At 51.0% G+C, this 9,208-nt stretch overlaps 1 protein-coding gene across 3 annotated transcripts in view; it reads right to left on the bottom strand.

Annotated features, from left to right (window-relative positions):
- The window catches only part of MASP1 (MBL associated serine protease 1), a 105,168-nt gene that overhangs the window by 42,154 nt on the left and 53,806 nt on the right, over positions 1-9,208 (bottom strand). The window lies entirely within an intron of this gene.

Here is a 9,208-nt window from a genome sequence, read left to right as displayed (position 1 = left end):
AATACCCCTCTAAAAAGGATGCAAATGACCAGCTTTGTCTACAATCCTTCCCTTCCCCCACCCTCCAGTCAGAGCTGAAGAAGCTTCTTGGATGAGAAGCGAAACGTCTTCAAAAGAAGAAGAAAAAAAACACCAGAAAGTCCAGTTGCCTCTTGAGAAATAGTGAACTCTGGGCCTAGAGGTGGAGCTCTTGCCTCCCAATCCAGAGGTTGTGAGTTCAATCCTAGGTAGAGGCAGATGTAGGGTCTCCTGCTTGGGCAGGGGGTTGGAATAGATGACCTGCAAGGTCCCTTCCAACTCTGTCAATCTGTTAAAAAGCACTTTTGACTGGTATCCTATCAAAGAACTATTGAATTCTGATCCCTTGCCCCTTGGTAGGAGGGAGACCAGGAAGTTCTTAACTTCTTCTGGGCCTCATGTCCTCCAAAGGTTGGCATTCGTTGGGTGAATCTCTCAGTACAATTTCAGTCCCACAAAGAGAAGTTCTACATCAGTGCTTTTCAATCTTCTACACCAGTAATTCTTCACCATGGACCCCCTTTGAATACCTTTTGGGGCCATGCACCCCCAAGACTTAACTCAAAATTTAATTCATAACAGTTCTTCCAGCCTTCGCCAATCCCCCCGTCATGGCCATCCAGGTGTCTGTGGACAACAGGTTGAGAACCACTCTTCTACCCCAATGCTAGGAAATTTCCAGACTTCCATCTGGCAAGAATGACCGAGAAATGAGGTGGGCTCCCATCTGTCAGATGCCTTCAAAAGGAATCTAGAGAGACCTCTGAATGTCATGGTGGACTCAGGAGAAATGGTAGAGGTAGAGACTTTCTTCTCTACTCAAGAGGTTCTCACTCTGCCTTGATGTTCCTTATCCTTGGTCGCCTGAAGATGGGTGGACTTCAACTCCCAAAATTCTAGGACTTGAAGTCCATCCATCTTCAAATGGCCAAGGTTGAGATACACCTATCTTAGGTTGAGGCTGGCCCCTCGGTTCTGTTGGCATCTTGGAGGTTTTTCTTTAGTTCTCCAGCTTCTCCACACAACTCCTGAACTTGTTTGTTGATAGAATAGAATAGAAAATAGAATAGAATATAATAGCAGAGTTGGAAAGGACCTTGGAGGTCTTCTAGTCCAACCCCTTGCCTAGGCAGGAAACCTTATACCGTTTCAGACAAATGGTTATCTAACATCTTAAAAACTTCCAGTGTTGGGGCATTCACAACTTCTGGAGGCAAATTCTGTTCCACTGATTAATTGTTCTCACTGTCAGGAAATTTCTCCTCAGTTCTAGGTTGCTTCTCTCCTTGATTAGTTTCCACCCATTGCTTCTTGTTCTGCCCTCAGGTGCCTTGGAGAATAGCTTGACTCCCTCTTCTTTGTGGCAACCCCTGAGATATTGGAAGGCTCTATCATGTCTCCCCTAGTCCTTCTTTTCATTAAACTAGACATACCCAGTTCCTGCAACCGTTCTTCCTATGTTTTAGTCTCCAGTCCCCTAATCACCTTTCTTGCTCTTCTCTGCACTCTTTCCAGAGTCTCCACGTTTTTTACATCGTGGCGACCAAAACTGAATGCAGGATTCCAAGTGTGGCCTTTCCAAGGCATTATAAAGTAGAAATAGAATAACAGAGTTGGAAGGGACCTTGAAGGTCTTCTAGTCCAACCCCCCTGCTTACACAGGAAACCCTATACCGTTTCAGGCAAATGGCTATCCAACATCTTCTTAAAGACTTCCAGTGTTGGGGCATTCACAACTTCTGGAGGCAACTTCTGTTCCACTGATTAATTGTCCTAACTGTCAGGAAATTTCTCCTCAGTTCTAAGTTGCTTCTCTCCTTGATTAGTTTCCACCCATTGCTTCTTGTCCTACTGATGAAAGTGGTCAGCCTGAAACCCAAACTTCCCATGGCCCCAGAGCTTGAGAAGTGTCCATAAAACAGCAGCCACCAGAAGCTATTTACAACAGCGAGTAGCAGGAGTTCATCCCAGGAGACCTGGCACTGCTTCTGGATGGAGGGAAGAGTTTGCTCAGAGTTATTCTCTACAATCAAAACACTAGCGGGTGGCACCTCCACATTGAGTTGCATGAATCACACCGTCATAGGAGACAGATGGGTTATTTACTCATTGGGGGGAAAGAAAGCTATGAATTTCGTTCTTCTGATCCAACCATTTGGCCATCCCAGGGCTTCTTGCAGCCCACCAACCAGATGGCATTTTGGAACCACTTAGTAATAAAGGAGAATGTTTTACAAGCTCTCAGTTCCTTGGTGCTCTCTGAGCTTGGCTGTTATCCTGCAGACATTGCGTGGCCCAACTAGGGAATATCATCAGGTCTAGAACAGAGTGGGTGGTAGGGGTCTGTGGAGTGGAGGAGGAGAAGGGGAGGAGAAGGAGGAGAAATATGGAGTCCTTTGTGCTCTTTGAGCTGATTGTTCTCTTTGCAGACCTTTCATGGCCCAGATAGGTAACATCATCAGTGCTATAAGGAGGAGGAATTTGTGGAAAGGAGGAGCAGGAGGAGGAGGAGGAAGAGGAAGAAAAACATTAGTCTGCAAGAAAACAGCCAAGCTCAAAGAGCACCAAGGACCCCACAATATTTTTCTTCCTCTTCCTCCTCTCTGCAAACCCCTTCCTTCTAGCACTGATGATGCTACCTAGTTGGGTCATGAAATGTCTGCAAGAAGACAACCAAGCTTAGAGCACTAAGGACTCCACAGTCCCCCTCCTCCTCCTCTCTTCTAGCCCTGATCATGGGTAATGAAACGTCCTCAGATACCCGGGTGTGAGTCCCTTGGTGTGAGTTGGGGCCCAGGGAGGCAGTGGGGCTTGCTGATTGTATACTTGGCTCCTCGCTATGCATCAGCAGCCCTGCCCGAGCTCCTCGAGCTAATCTCAGCGACGGCAGTTGAGACTCCCAGACTTCTGGTCATGGGGGACTTCAACTTGCCGTCAACGGGAGCGGCTTCCGAGGTGGCTCGGGAGTTCATGGCTTCCATGACGGCCATGGACCTGACCCAATTAGTGCAGGGCCCCACTCACGAAGGGGGCCACACACTGGACCTCATTTTTGTATCTGAACAGTGGACGAGTGATCTGGGAATAGGGGATTTAGTTATCACGCCCCTGTCATGGTCAGACCACTCATCCCTCCGGCTGGACTTCCCTGGCGCTATCCCCCACCGCGAGGAGGCGGAACCAGACTCTATAAACTGGTACCGCCCCAGGCACCTGATGGAATCTGATAGATTCCTGACGGAGCTTGGGCCAATACCTGTAGCCTTGTCCCGCTCCCGTTCCGAGGACCTAGTGACTGCCTGGAATAGGGCTACGACTGGGGCCTTGGACCGGGTTGCGCCGTTGCGACCTCTCCTGCGGCATCGACCCACCCGGGCTCCTTGGTTCACTGAGGAGCTCAGGGTGATGAAGCGCCACAGGAGACGTCTAGAGAGCAGGTGGAGATCCTCGCGCTCCGAATCTGACCGAACACAGGTAAGAGCCTATTTGCGGACTTACCTTGTGGCAATAAGAGCGGCCAAACGTAGACATTGTGCTGCTCTTATTGCGTCCGCGGATAACCGCCCTGCCGCCCTGTTTAGGGTGACTCGCTCCCTCTTATCGCAGGGGGCGCGGGAGACACCCTTACAGGGTAGAGCAGAGGAGTTTGGGGAATATCTTCAGGACAAAATCGATCAGATCTGGAGCGGGTGGACCTCCGTCAGTGGACCAGACGAGCCGCCAACAGCGAGTCTTGAGGGACCATTCTGGGAGGAGTTTGACTCTGTTGCCCCCGAGGATTTGGACAGGCTGCGTGGACGGCTGCGACCCACCACTTGTTTAACGGACCCGTGCCCCTCCTGGCTGGTACTGGCAGCCTGGGAGGTGACACGAGGCTGGCTCCTGGGCCTGGTGAGCGCCTCACTGAGTGAGGGATACTTACCAACCGCCTTGAAAGAGGCGGTGGTGAGACCCTTGCTCAAGAGGCCTGCGCTCGACCCAATGGAGCTAGCTAACTATCGTCCAGTCTCCAACCTCCCCTTTCTGGCGAAGGTTGTCGAGAATGTGGTGGCGCAGCAGCTCCCGCGACACCTAGACGAATCCGACTATCTAGACCCACGCCAGTCCGGCTTCCGACCCGGGCACAGCACTGAGACAGCCTTGGTCGCGTTGGTCGATGATCTCTGGAGGGCCAGAGATAGGGGTTGCTCCTCTATCCTGGTCCTATTAGACCTCTCGGCGGCTTTTGATACCATCGACCATGGTATCCTATTGCGCCGGTTGGAGGGGATGGGAGTCGGAGGCACCGTTTTGCGGTGGTTCGGCTCCTACCTCTCCGACCGGAAGCAATGTGTGTTGACAGGGGGGCAGAGATCGTCCCTGAGGCCACTCACTTGTGGGGTGCCACAGGGGTCGGTCCTCTCGCCTCTCCTGTTCAACGCATATGTGAAGCCGCTGGGTGAGATCATCCGTGGTTTTGGGGTTGAGTACCATCTTTACGCTGATGATACTCAGCTGTATATTTCAACCCCAAACCACCCCAACGAGGCTGTCGAAGTGATGTCCCGGTGTTTGGAAGCCGTCGGGGTCTGGATGGGGGACAACAGACTTAAACTCAACCCCTCCAAGACCGAGTGGCTGTGGTTACCGGCGCCTCGGTTCAGCCAGCTGACTCCATCGCTGGCCATAGGGGGCGAACAATTGTCCCCTGTGGAGCGGGCGCGCAATTTGGGCGTCCTCCTTGATGCCCGGCTGTCAATGGAGGACCATGTGGCAGCCGTGGCAAGGGGGGCGTTCCACCAGGTTCGCCTGGTGCGCCAATTGCGCCCCCTACTGGACCGGAGTGCCCTGCGCACGGTCACTCATGCGCTGGTGACGTCTCGCCTGGACTACTGCAATGCTCTCTACATGGGGCTTCCCTTGGGACGCGTCCGGAGACTGCAGCTAGTTCAGAACGCAGCCGCGCGGGTTATTATGGGAAGTACACGTTACTCCCACGTAACACCTCTCCTGCGCGAGCTGCACTGGCTACCTGTGGCCTTTCGGGTGCGTTTCAAGGTATTGATCACCATCTTTAAAGCGCTCCATGGCAGTGGACCTAGTTACCTGCAGGATCGCATCCTACCACACACGTCCCTGCGACCTATCCGCTCACACAGAGAGGGGCTCCTCCTGGTGCCGTCTGCTAGTCAATGCCAGCGGGCGACACCTAGGAGTAGATCCTTCTCTGTGATGGGCCCAACCCTCTGGAATGACCTCCCCCCTGACATTCGAACTACCACCGACCTCCGTTCCTTCCGGCAAAAGTTAAAGACTCACCTATTTCAATCAGCTGGCCTGGCACTTTCTTAGTTCTACCTCCCGGGGATTTATTCATTTTAATTGGGTTTGGGGTTTTAAAAAGTTTTTAATACACTATATACTATATTTAATATTTATTATTCTATGTACAGTCTTGCAACCTCCTCCACCTACGTATTTAATTATTTAACTGTTTTGTATGTATTTTATAACGTATTTTAGTGACTGTACACCGCCCCGAGTCCCTTTCGGGAGAGGGGGCGGTCTATAAATATGAATAATAAATAAATAAATAAATAAAGTCTGCAACCCAGCTCAGAGGGTACCAAGGACCCCTCAAACCCCCTACTCCTCCAACCCTGAACACCCCCCCCCCAAGCCAGGATGGAAAACTCTAACCGGAAGACCTTCCTGTGCATCTCAAAGCTGCTTCAAAGCTTCTTCTGAATTCTTGGTGATTGCCGTAGCGGCAAAAGTGGACCAGACACCAGTCTTGGCTACATTGCTCTAGATCTGACCTGAGGTTTTATGACCCGAAGGCCACATCTGGCCCCTGGGCTGTCCCAGTTTTCCACATCTGGCCCCTTGGGAAAAACACACAGGTAGTCCTCTACTTACAACCATTCCTTTAGTGACTGTTCAAAGTTACAAGGCATGGAGAAGTGACTTAGGACTGTTTTTGACCGTGGCAGCATCACACGATCAAAATTCAGAGGCTTGGGAACTGACTCGTACTTACGATGGTTGCAGCGTCCCAGGGCCACGTGATCCCCCTTTTGCGACCTTCTGACAAGCGAAGTCAATGAGGGAGGCCGGATTCACTTAACAGCTGTGTTAACAACTGCAGTTTCACTTAACAACTGTAGCAAGGGAGGTCATAAAACGAGGCAAAACTGACTTAACAACTGTCTTGCTTAAGAAGGGACAATGGGGGCTCTTTGTGGCCGTAAGTCGAGGACTACGTGTAATTCATCCGTTCCTCCCCCCCCCCGAGTCCAGATGATTGATAGCATCCCATAATAGTGTGTAGGGGGCACCCCAGGAGCTGTTTCATGTTCTGACTGAGGCTTCCCAAGAGCCCAAAGCAAACTCCTTGTCCCAACAAAAACCCTTTTTATTAATTGGCTGTGAATTCTGCTCATTCACACCCAGCAAAGTCTTTCAAGGGAGGATTTACGGTCACAGACCTTCTCTGGCTTGGAGAGCTGCCAGGCCAATCTCTGCAAAACTTGGCCAGGAGCCTCGGAGAGTCACGAATTAAGCGAACGAATTGTCTCCTGCAAACTCCACTCCCCTTTCGCTCCTCTTTTATTTCCTCTGGGAGGGGCCATTCATCGTCCACCTGTGGCCTTACTCCCAAGACGACCCCTTATTCTTTAGCTCGTCCCTTCTCCTGGCAACTGCGCATGCGCACACTGGGAACAGGCTCCAGCTGTTCTTCTGCCCCACTGATGTCCGACTCAGAAGGCAGCTGATAACTGTCAGATGGCTCTGGTCCCCTCTCTGCCTCCGACACAGAGCCCTCGTCTGAGCCTTCCCCAGACTCCAGGACTGGCCCATCTTCCTCCCCAACCTCCTCACAGTCCGAATCTGCTGCCAGCTCCGATGGCTGCTGGTGGGCCACCACATTTCATGCTCTTTCTTGTCTTACCTGCCTTGTCTCCTTTTTTAGCTGCCGGGTTCACACCACAAACTGAACTTGGGTATGAACGAACTCCATTTCCCTGGGTTTACGCAAAATGTTATTAACTAATGAAATAGATTGTTTCCGTAAGACGAAGGATGCATAGGAGGAGGAACTTCCCTTCTGGTCTCCTCCGTCCGGCATGCTCACAAATCTGATCAGGGTTAGGATGAACAGACAGAGACGAACCTAGTACAACGTGTTGTGTGAATACATCTGTAGGGGTTGACCTGGGTCTCCTGAGGTCTGGTTTTAGAGTCTATGTGAGGCAGCGTTTCTCAACTGTGTTGACTTGAAGAAGGGTGGACTGAAGGTCCCAGAATTCCCCAGCTAGCAAACTGGTTTGTTCAGCTGGTTTGTGTTCCTTCTTTCCTTCCCTTCCCATTCCTTCCTTCTTGTCCTTCCTTCCTTCCCCATTCTCCTCCTTTCCTTTCTTTCTCTCCCTCTTCCCCTTCTCTTCTCTTCTCTTCTCTTCTCCCCTTTCTTCTTTCCTTCCCTTCCCTTCCTTTCTCCTTTCCTCTCTCCTTTCCTTACCTTTCTCCTTCCCCTTTCTTTTCCCTTTCCTTTCCCCTCTTCCTTTCTCCTTTCCTTTCCCTTTACTTTCCTCTCCTTTCCTTTCTCCTTCCCTCTTTCCCTTTCCTTTCTCCTTTCCTTTCTTTTCTCCTTCCCTTCCCTTTTCTTATTTTATTTTGTTTTCTGTTATTTTATTTTTCTTTCCTGGGAGTCCACACATCTTCAAGCCGCCCATGTCAAGAAATACTGGCACAGTTCCTCTATTCTTCATTTCACTCCTGCCTGCATGCATAGACATCCATTTCTCTCTTTTTCCCTCCCTCTCTCTCTCCCTCTCTCTCTCCCTTGAAGGGGAGCCTGATGGAGACCATGAGTAAGGCTGAGCAAGATGTCTTATGGACTGAAACCTTCTTTCAAGCTACGCTCCAAGCAAATTGGAACAGGGGCCCAATGTGTCGTGTTGTGTGTCCCCCCCCCCCACTTCACCATCTTAGTGATTTGAATGATCCCACAGGTACAGCTGCATCTGAGCATCTGCGTGTGTCTGTGTGTCTGTGTGTCTTTGTGTGTTACATATTTTTAACTTATTTATTTCATTTATATGCTCCCCATCTCAGTATCCAGCGACGTACAAAGGTGGGGGGGGGGGGGAGGCAGGGCTTCAATTGGACGGTTGCAATCATCATTTGCACCTTTTTTTTAAAAACATCCCTCCCCGATGCTCCTGACAGGAATGGTAGGATTTGCAGATTTGGAAGCCACGTAAGAATTTTTCGGAAATCTTTTTCTGTGGATCTGGGCTCCTCCCGTTTCCCACTCTGCAGGGCTGTTGTTTCCCCACGTTTCTAGCCTCTTGGAGTCACGAAGCGCATGCAGGCACAGGAAAGGACGAGCCCCCGAGACGCTGCCCATCCGCAGGGACAGAAGAAACCGGAGAAGGAGGAATACAGTTTGGGAAAGAAAAGCCTCGGCCATTCCCATCACCAGGGAAAGAACGTTAGTCCCGTTGCTGCAAAGAGCATTTTCATTCCTGGGTTATCAAAGAGGGAGCGAAGGCAGCAAAGGAGGCAGCGGAGAGAAGATGGAAAATCCCACGATCCCAGGGATGGATGGATTCCTTGCAAGGAAGACTTTGGTGGCATGCTATGTCCAGGAGTCCATGATTTCTCTCTTAGAAATTCTGATTTTATGAGCTTGGCTGGTGTGGAAGGAAGGGTTTAAAAGAGCCCCCCCTGAATGCCGCAGCTGGAAGAGCCCCGGGGGCTGCTGAGGAAACCGTGAGAGATTGGGGAGGGGGACATATAATTCCCAGAGGTAAATGGAATCCCCTCCTCCTTCATAGGCTCCTGAGCTGCGCTCCTGGCTTAGGCTGCTGCGGAATCTGAGTCCTCGTTTATCGAGATCTTTTTCTCGGTCAGCTCGGATTCGGCCACTGTGGCAAAGGCAAATGGGGAAAGACGGAGGGATGGAAGGGAGGGAGGAAGAAAGAGAGAGGGAGGAGGGAGAGAGGGAGGAAGCAGAAGGGGAGGGAGGGAAGGAAGGAAAGGAGGAGGTGGAAAGGAAGAAGGGAGGGAGAGGAGGGAGGGAGGAGAAAAGGAAGGAAGAAGGAAGGTAGGTAGGTAGGAAGGAAGGAAAGGAGGAGGTGGAAAGGAAAAAGGGAGGGAGGGAAAGTGGGAGGGAGGGAGGAAGGAAGGAGGAAGGAAGGAAGGAAGG

Source organism: Natrix helvetica, assembly GCF_964273705.1.
Source record: "Natrix helvetica genome assembly, chromosome: 5".
Taxonomy (NCBI): Eukaryota; Metazoa; Chordata; class Lepidosauria; order Squamata; family Natricidae; genus Natrix; species Natrix helvetica.
The sequence above is the reverse complement of the archived record's forward strand: the minus strand, read 5'-3'. Positions and strand labels throughout refer to the sequence as shown.